This window comes from Microchirus variegatus (genome assembly GCF_963457635.1).
Source record: "Microchirus variegatus genome assembly, chromosome: 4".
NCBI lineage: Eukaryota > Metazoa > Chordata > Actinopteri > Pleuronectiformes > Soleidae > Microchirus > Microchirus variegatus.
The window spans coordinates 19,340,138-19,349,754 of record NC_139805.1 but is presented as its reverse complement, the minus strand read 5'-3'; the positions used below and the strand labels follow the sequence as shown (position 1 = coordinate 19,349,754).

Below are 9,617 nucleotides of genomic sequence, written 5' to 3'. Positions count from 1 at the left end.
TAAGGATCATGTTCAAAGACAGAATCATCCAGACGGCCTTGTTCTATCTATTGACAAAACACAAACAGAACAAATGTGAATCTTACTTTATCTCTCTGTAGGAAATCCTTTAAAATAAGTAGTCTTCTCCATCCTGCACCTGCAAGCACAGGAAACCAGAAATACCCCTGCTGGGTCATGAGCAGCTCATCTTCATACACATGCACACACAGCACATGTTGTGAAGGATATTGTACAAGTGTTTCCTCAGCAATATATTATCTGATTAGGCGGCTGTATTAATGAGACCCTCTGGAATGGTAAGTCTCCCCTTTTTTTGCATCCTTCCTCCTTAGTTATCTCACCATGCTTTTATCCTCCACCTCTTCCTGTCACACTTCACCCTACAGCTCCCTGCACCCTCTTGTCTCTGTGTGCCGCATCCCCCCCCCCCCTATCAGCCATTACCCGTCTGCTTCATTAAAGTCAGCATTTGAGCCTTTGACCATTTCACTCCTTTAATTAGTCAGCGAGATGCCAAACTGGTGCCATCTTATTGACACACACACACAAACGCAGGCTGTATACATGCAAAAATACCCTCCAGAATTTCTGACTGATATTCCACTCAGAGCAGCGTTTTTGGCAGGAAGTTGTATTTAATCTATGCACATAGAGAATATGGTGTGAATAAATCCTGCTTGCATGTGTTGAAGTGAGGAGAAAGTGGAAGTTTTAAGCAGCTGTCTGTCTCAGCGTGTGAGGTGTCATGAAAATGTGAGGCGGCAGGAGATTCCCTGTCTGCTTTACTTATTAAACACACACTGAATTTAGAATTCTCCTCGTGTGTACGGACAGCATGGTGTAATGTGTGGCTGTGAAGTTTCCTGTGTTTCCTTTGTCCTCTGTTCCATCATGCAAAATACATCGCATTCATTTGGATCTGCTGGTTTCATCCGGTAAGGTGGAGCTCATTTTGTGAAAAATGGTCCATGACTTGAAATATGAATTGGTGATCAATAATTCTCCTTGCAGCCGTCACGTGATCCCGATTTTTATTTTTAAACAGTTCATGCAGGTTGAACGGTTCATCAGGTTCAGAGTGGCAGCGTGTGAATCAGATTACTTACGACCATTTGGGTATGGCTGTTAAATCATTTAACTGAGTGTATGACATATGCGCAGTGTAACCAATCAGGTTTATGTATGCAGAAGGAGTTTGAAGTTGCATAATTTAATTGAAGTAACACATTCTCCCTGCATGTCATGCTGCTTTATAGATGTAGGGATTAAATCAACTCAATGGAAAGGCTTTCATACTATGTTGTATAATTTATCCCTATCATGTGGCTCTGACCCATAGGAGTGTACGTGCAGCAAGTGTACAGAACTTTCATTGTCCTGGTTACCATACCTTAAAGCTCCAGTGTGTAACTTATCACCAAAACAATGCCCTCTCTCTCACACATACACACAGAGGCAGCTCCTACTTTCTGCCAGTGCTTTAGTAAGTCATTTGTTTTCTACACTGTAAAATGTTCAGTGTTTAAGTATCAAACAGGTCCAAATCCAGTATGAATTAGAGTTTAGAGAAATTAAACTCTTTTAGTCTCATTGTAACAGTAAAAGAGCAAAACGGACTATGAGATTGTTTTAAAATGAACTGTTTTAGAGTTGAATTAATATCAAAACAGCTCAATTTAACATGTTAACAGGCTGTATTTGATCCTTGAGTTATTTTAGTGAAACAGCAGCTGTGTTTTATGTATGTGTGTTTGAATCATGAGGGCACTTGTTTTACATTTTCAATATCTGAAGTCCTACTGAGTGTCCAAGTTCATTTTTAGCTCTGGAACAATCAAATATTAGGAAGCCGTCTTGCTGTACTCACGCCATGTGCTTCTTCTCCTTTGCCTGCTCAGTCCATCCATTCATCATCTACCGCTCCATCCTCCACTGGAGGCCTATCTCAGCTGACATAGGGCAATAGGCGGGGTACACCCTGGACAGCTCGCCTATCAACCGCAGATCACCTCACACTCTCATGGTCAATTTAGAGTGACCAATTCACCTAATCCCCATATTGCATGTTTTTGGAATGGGGGAGGAAGCTGGAGAACCCGGAGAAAACCCACGCACACACAGGGAGAACATGCAAACTCCTTGCAGTATGGAACTGAAATCAGCAACCCAATGGTTGGACTGTTGCAGACATTTGTTTATATTTGAAAGCTATACAGTACCGTTTTGTTTTTATTTTGATTACTTATACCAACATCTGCAATAAGTTGCCTTGTCCATTGGACAATTTTATCACGACACTTTTCACACTTGTGGTGGATTTTATGCTGGAAATGAAAACAGTAAAATCACTCGGAAATAACATTCTAGGTTCAGGAATAGACCTGGTACCTTGAGGTATTTATTGAGTTATAAGTTATCATGTGTGAATAAAGTAAAATATGGCTGATGGCTATGCTACAGTTTCCCTGACCTTGCTGTATGTGTTTGAAGGTTGTAACATTTTCCCCCCTCTGAATTTACTTTAGTTAAAGGGATACTTCACTGATTAGCATGTGGCTTTGTATTGCTAGAAAAGCATTATTATTTTTTAGAAGTTTTGCTGTCCTCCCTCATTTTTCCCCTCATTTTACAATAAAAGCGTTTGTGTAATCCTCCTCTGACGCGTTATGACGCGTAACGCGTCATATCGCGTCAGAGGAGGATTGCGCAACGTCGAGATTAGAACTACAATATTAGGTTCTGCACTTTTTTGACTCACCCACAGGGGGACGAGACTTCCCAGAATAGACGAGACTTCATTCCCAGAATGAAAACACAGTGTCCGCCATCTTTGCTAAAAGCTACCACCGGCTCTCGCTCTCTTTAATTTGGCCTTGTAAACTCAGAAGACAATGACAGAATGTAGTTTTCAAACTGATATGGCTGCGAGGGAAAGGACCTGCTTTTTGGCGTTGCCCGCGGCCGGAACCGGGTACCTGGAGAACTTTTTCTGGGCACTTGAATGTGCCGCCGCGGGCTCTGGCTGCCGCAGCGGAGCGAAGCTGCACACACTTCGGCCTGGCACTGGCCGGACCTGGAGCAGCTCGCTCCAACTCGGCCGGGCGGGCAACGGGGGTAGCGGGCGCCGGTCCGGTGGATGAAGGAAACGGGATAAACGGCCGCCTCAATATAAAGTGAGTATTTTTTTTTTTACCACCGCATTTATCCATGTTTATATGTGACGCCAGCTGAACTAACGTTAGCATATTTACAGTTCATTTACATGTAAGAACAGATACTTCGATTCGCTAACGCTATAATCATTGTTTTACAGACAGTCATATCACCTAACACCTTACCATCACTGGAGTGGATCCACAGACTGGGGAAAGACGATCGTCTTGTTTTACCTGCCTGTGTTGTTGAGAAGAACATACGCAGCTCCTGAAAACAGTACTGTCTATGAAGACTGTTGATAATAAGTCTGATTTTTCTTTTTATGACTATTAATATTAAAAATCTAAATTCATATATGTTGTGGTTTATTTTCTAGCCCTTAGTGTTCCTCTATTACAGTATTATTAGATGAAAAGTGATTTAATTTGGAGAAAAGGGTTGATAAACATTTCAGAATTAATAAAATCAGTAACTATTCAGCCTCCTTCCTCAAGTCTTTACTTTACAAAAATGTACAAATGCATGCAGGGTGTGAAGGTGAAAAAAAATAACTTTATTATTCACAAAGGAAAATGTTTTACCATCATATTCAAGAGTACACATTAAAAATAATCAAGGAGCCATATCTAAAATCATGTCTAACACAATATGCAAACAAAAAATAAATAATGAAACATGTAGAGCGGTGTCAGAATCTGATGTGGGACAGCTGGAGGAGTCACAGTGGTGAAGAGGAACAGAGCTGGATGCTGTGAAGAGTTTCTCCAAGACTTGATTAAACCAGGCTTCAGCTGTAAAGGACAAGGAATATAATTACACATAAAATATGAACGAAGATTTTACTTCTTTTCAGGAAAACAAACATTTCAGCTAAATATACCAACTGGGTGAGCTGTGAGCATTATACTGTTGTCTACATAGGCGTCTTGAACAAACATGAACAACAATAAAACATTTGAATAACACTGACATTATTCTCCAGCGAAAGCAAGGTGACTTTACTTTGCTAACAGAATACGTGTATATAACGTGTGTGTAATTGTCTATCAAACGTTACGTTTACAAAGTTGTTGCTTCACTGCCGACAACTATATCACATCGAATACTATGATCAGAAATAGAATGGCATATTATCGCCAGTCTTACCTCTCAGTTACGTCTTCCTGCTGGAACTGTAGACTGTGAACCCCGCTAGCTTCCAGGTTTTTTTCTTTCGATTTCTTCACTCCAAACAAGCTTAGCATAGCTTAGCTTTCAAGCTTCAGCACCGCTCTGAATCTCTGACCGGCAAATAATGGGAACTTACTGCTTGTCCTTTCCTTGTTTTTACTGCACGTCCCGATATAATTTAGCACAGTAGAGAACAATCCTGTGTAACCTGCAGGTCCGTTATGTATCCGGAATGTATATGTAGTTTTTTCCCTCGGGGATTTGTGTCCGTGTATCACGCTGTCTACTAATGGACGCGTCTGTGTCTCTCGGGAGCAACAATGGCGGCGTGTGAACTCTCGCTGGAAACGAGCGCTGTGCATTCTGGGAGTTGGTGTCTTTCGTGTACATGAGCGATAAATACATTTTTCTGCTTTTCTCAGCCAAGAAGGCACTTGCTTCAAATATTATTTCACATTTATACTACATAGATGACCTAGTTTTAATAGACATCCATCTTCTCAACGGTGAAATAACCCTTTAAGTTTGCTTTTATGCGTCTTTGCTTGCCCTCAGAATGTCAATAATTTGAATCACCCTTTAGAGACCCCTCGGTTGAGTGAGATTCCTCACAAGGAGCTTCTTCCAGTTGAGGTTTGTTTTTATTTTGTCAGTCAGTGTAGAGTCTACTTCAGGGGACATTTGGGTCCACAGAGTAGCTGCAGAGTGAGTGCTCTTCACTGCCCTCAGGGGTAAAATTATGCCACTGCTGACAGATAGGCAGCCGTACACACATAGACAGAGGCAGTTGCCTCGTTTGACACGAAGGCGTCTGCTTAGAAATGGTAAATTTACACTTCACAAAGTGGTGCGACTCTGATCATCTCAAGAAGCTTATTCATAAATCTGTCTGCTCAATGAAGTGTTGTAATATGGACAAATGGACATGAGACGCCATGGAATTCATATAAGAAATGGACTTTAGTCAACCCTAACCCTAATAAAAAGAACTCTATAAATGGACGTCTAAAGATATGAGATTACTTTTCATGTTCGTAAACATTTCCCTGAGGACGTTCACTCACTTATTTCAGGTCTAATTCATCAGCACATGATTCAATCTTGTTAATTATGTTCCAGTTTAGAAGAACATAAATGATAAAGTATAGCACATGCTGTATGAGTGGACATTACTCCACTTCACTCTACTCCAATCCAATCCACTTCACGCATTCACTTTTTGTTCATTCCAATAAAAGTGCAATGTGTGATTCCTCTAGAGTTTTGATTAATATTAGTATCACATTTAACTCAGGGAGTCAATAAGTCAAAGAAAAAGAGGGGAATATACAAAGAGCAAAAGGAAGTGGAGCCGAAATGGAAAATGAAAGATGGAATGAGAGCCTTTCCTTTGTTTTTCTCTGTAAAAATAAGTCATGCTGCAGTTGTTTCTGCAGAGGATAAAGTGTTATAGACTGCATTGGTGGAACCACTCTCACACAGAAACACAACACAGTTCAGTCTTATTCAAGTCAGCACTTCAGTTAAGACAGCTTTGATGCAGTTCCATTGACATTGGTTGACTACGTATTAGTTTAGAAAGAATGATGGAAGACATTGTAATTTGGCACATGCTTTGATGGTTTGGGTGATTCCCAATGCCGCTGACCTGCTCGGCTACTCTTCTTGATAAACTCAGTTGCCAGCATGCTCTAAGTCAATCGACCCCTTGATGCCGAGTCTGACCCTGAGCTGGCTGACTCTGCTGACGTCTATGCTCCTTGGCAGTTGACCTGCCACGGTTCACTGAAGTTTTGAGTTCCGAGTTCCCGTTCCAGTTGGACATGGATTTCGAGGCATGATTAAGTAGAAGTGTCAGAACACTTTCTACCTGAGGAAATCCACACTTTTTTGGTGTCTCTGCTGCCTGGAATCCAACCCCAACTCCATGCCATGCTCACCTTGAACTATTTTGTTTGTTTTGGAGGGATGTCTGCGAGCTGTACTTCAGGGATGGCTGGAGGCTGTTACCTGTTTGTGTGACCTGCATCGCCATCTGTACCACTGCCTGCACTGGCCTTCCTGTCTATCTGCATGTAAGCTTGTGTCTCCATTTATTGTCATTAACGTCACTGAACTGCCCCAGCCAATCTGATTCCCTGCATTTTTGTCTGCACAACAGCTGAGATGTAAGCTTTTGTTCAGCACTGACTGAGGAGAATGTAAAGCTGTTGTGGGTAACTTTTAAATACAAACAAAATGTCTGTTACGTTCAAAGAAATGTCAAATGAGTTCACACAATGCCGATTAAGCCAATCAGCTGCACGTGAGGCTCATGTTGGCTGGTGACATTCACGCGCTGCACACAGTACGTGATTTGTTTTGTCAAGTCAGACTGAGGCAACGGCAGCAACATTGCGCTAGTAAATCAAGATGGCCCGAAAATAGGTGGGGGTACGAGTGAAAAGTTTTAGAATTCTACTGCTCAAAATACTTTGTTTTCTTACTTTTCTTTACTGGAAAAAAGTTACACACTAGAGTAGAGCAGGTGTTGTTTAGTTATTTAATGACATTTAAAAATATAATAGAAAGGGGAAATTCTTAATTTATTGACGACTGTCAAAACACTTCTTAATTAAAACAAAGATGTGTGTATTGTGTACTCTTTTCCACATTATTCTGTAATTAGGCAGATAAGGTGAGAACCACATCATTGCATCTGTTGTGGTCTGAATGCTTTCACTTTTTTCAACCAGTCTTGGGACTGTGAACTGAAACTAGTGCACATCTGTGTGCGTGTGTGTTTGTCTGTGTGTGTGTGAGAGAGAGAGAGAGAGGGAGAGAGGAAGGGAGGGAGCCGGGGCTGAGCGAGAGTGACTGTACACACTGAGATGAGTTAATTTGAACGCCAGCCAACAAACATTTAATTCTCCCTGATTCTCCACCTTCACAGTCACTCTACTAAAGCAGCAAACTCTGTATCATTAGCAGAATACATTAGTCTCTCCTTGTCAGCTTGCCAGCTAAAAAGCCTATAAATATTCACATCCCACTCCTAATTGAATTAGAGGAGCCTAAGACAGCATTATGTTCTACCAAAAATGAACTGCTGTCCAGATACTGTGAGGTCACATGCTGTGTGCACTTAACAGACACACACACCTACCTACTCTTATACTATACTATATACACATTATAAACAAGCACACACACGCATCTGCAGTTAACTACAGTTGGACCTAAATAAATATGTCTGTTTAGAAAGTGACAGGTGTGTGGGTGAGAAGTGCAAACAGAGTAGGCTTATAAATGTGCCAAAATTGAATTTTAATTGACAGTAAAGCTCAAGAGAGTCATTTGATTTCCTCTCCGATTTTACAGTTTCTCTCTTAACTTGGAGATTCAATATTTTTCATCTAACGAATACCTTAGTAAATTTCAAGAGGAGAGGCAGATTATGTTTCAAAAGCATAAAGTGTCTTTTCCATCTGTTTTAGATGATGCTTATTTTGTGCATATGTGCTTTTGCCTTTAGAGATGGAGTTAATGTAGTGTTGGTCAAGTTGCGTTTTCCCATCTGCTCTGTAAAATGTGTTTTTCTCGATGCAGAGATTTAAGCTTTTCTCACCCACCCACTCAGCAGATCTCCGAACCATACACCTGCCTATGGTTCGGAGATCTGCTGAGTGGGTGGGTGAGAAAAGCTTAAATCTCTGCACATAGATTTAAGATTTTATTCGCATAAAAGGTAAGATTCATTTTCAGTTGTCATTCGGCAAATCCGATTTCCATTGCCTTTATTCTTTGGCTTTTATGTCCGTAATGCTTTGTCATACATGGCTTTGTCATAGACCACCAGAAACAGTGGAGTCTCAGCTTTCATGTGAGTCATGTGGAGTGTGTTTTGGACAAAGTGTCTGAGCGTTAGATCCAGAAATGCGGCGAGTGGGTGACCCAAATGGGGGACCCTATATAATATAAATATCAAATCAGCATATAACAGAGCAGGAACTCAACGCCTTTGACATAAATAACATGACATGACTAAGTTCAGCATCAGATTGAAGAAGAACTTTGAACGTGACATTGTTGTTGGTTCCCCTGAGTATTTCAGAAACAACTAATCTACTGGGATGATCACGCACAACCAACTCTAGAGTTTATAGAGAAGAATACAGTTTCCATTGAGTGTCATTGAGGATTGCACAAAGGGTATATTGTATTTAGCCAGTGATACAATGCTTACCATGTTGATGCTAAGATAAACCAAGAAAATGAAATACTTTTACTTATTTATGTTGACCCTTGTGGGACATGGCTCCACTAAATACAAGTATTTGCTAATTGATACTGATTAAGGGATTATTTTTTAATCCATGTTGCGTTCTTTAGTACCAACAGCTAACAGAAATCTAAGTCATCGACATATCTAAGTTATATCATCGTGTCATCTGCAAGACCAAATATGTTCCCTGTCCTCTACAGTTAGTCCGCTCAGTTCACTATCAGGACAGATCCCCTGGGTTAGTGGTTCGATAAAGATAACAAACAGGGTACCATTAAGACTACAGGTCTTTTTCCATTTCCTACCATAAATCTCTCAGATAAGAAATCTTTCACCTTAACCCCTGCAGACGGTTGCTAAGTTAAAATCAAATCAAATGACTCTGATGCATTGACTGAATCTTGGAAAAAGCCAAATCTGTACAGTGTCTAATTCACAGTTAACCTCAATATCCGAAGCATTCTCAAGGCTACGAGGCTTATTGATGCTAGACATGTATAATTCTTCATCTTGTCTTGAGATTTTCTAATATTATCTTGCATCTGTGAGCCTTTTATAAACCCACCCTGATCTTCATCAGTAAAATATGTGTTTAATGTCTCAAATCACTTGAAGGTAATTGAACTTAACTTTTAGCTCAGCGTGAGAACTCAGACACCGAGTGTGTGAGTATGTTTGTCTATATGAGGCCTTGTTGTATGGATTGCTCAGGTAATTTGGCGCATGTTGGTTTCTCACTTACAGTACGCCGTGACTCGTTGGCTGAGAGATTTGCTGGATACAAATGTATGTTCATTAATGTTGTTTACTGGAATGCTGTTGCACCACAAGTATTGATCTGAACCAGGCTCTCTGTGTGCATGTGTATGTGTGTGTGTTTGGAGCAGTGAGACTATTGATCTCCACCACTCCCAATAGTGTTTATTCTTACAGCAGGTCTGTCAAAAGCAAAGTGCAAGTAATCCCTCTTCCCCACATCCCTGCTTTTTCCTCCTCTCAAACAGTTTGTCTCACTCAGTCAGAT

General features: G+C 40.7%; 1 long non-coding RNA gene across 1 annotated transcript; it reads left to right on the top strand.

The window, feature by feature from the left end:
* The first annotated feature begins 2,832 nt into the window (after nucleotides 1-2,832).
* LOC310925531 lies at nucleotides 2,833-3,511 on the top strand. The gene is made up of 2 exons (XR_014592802.1): nucleotides 2,833-3,176; nucleotides 3,317-3,511. It is a non-coding gene; the product is annotated as an uncharacterized lncRNA (long non-coding RNA).
* Nucleotides 3,512-9,617: the final 6,106 nt, after the last annotated feature.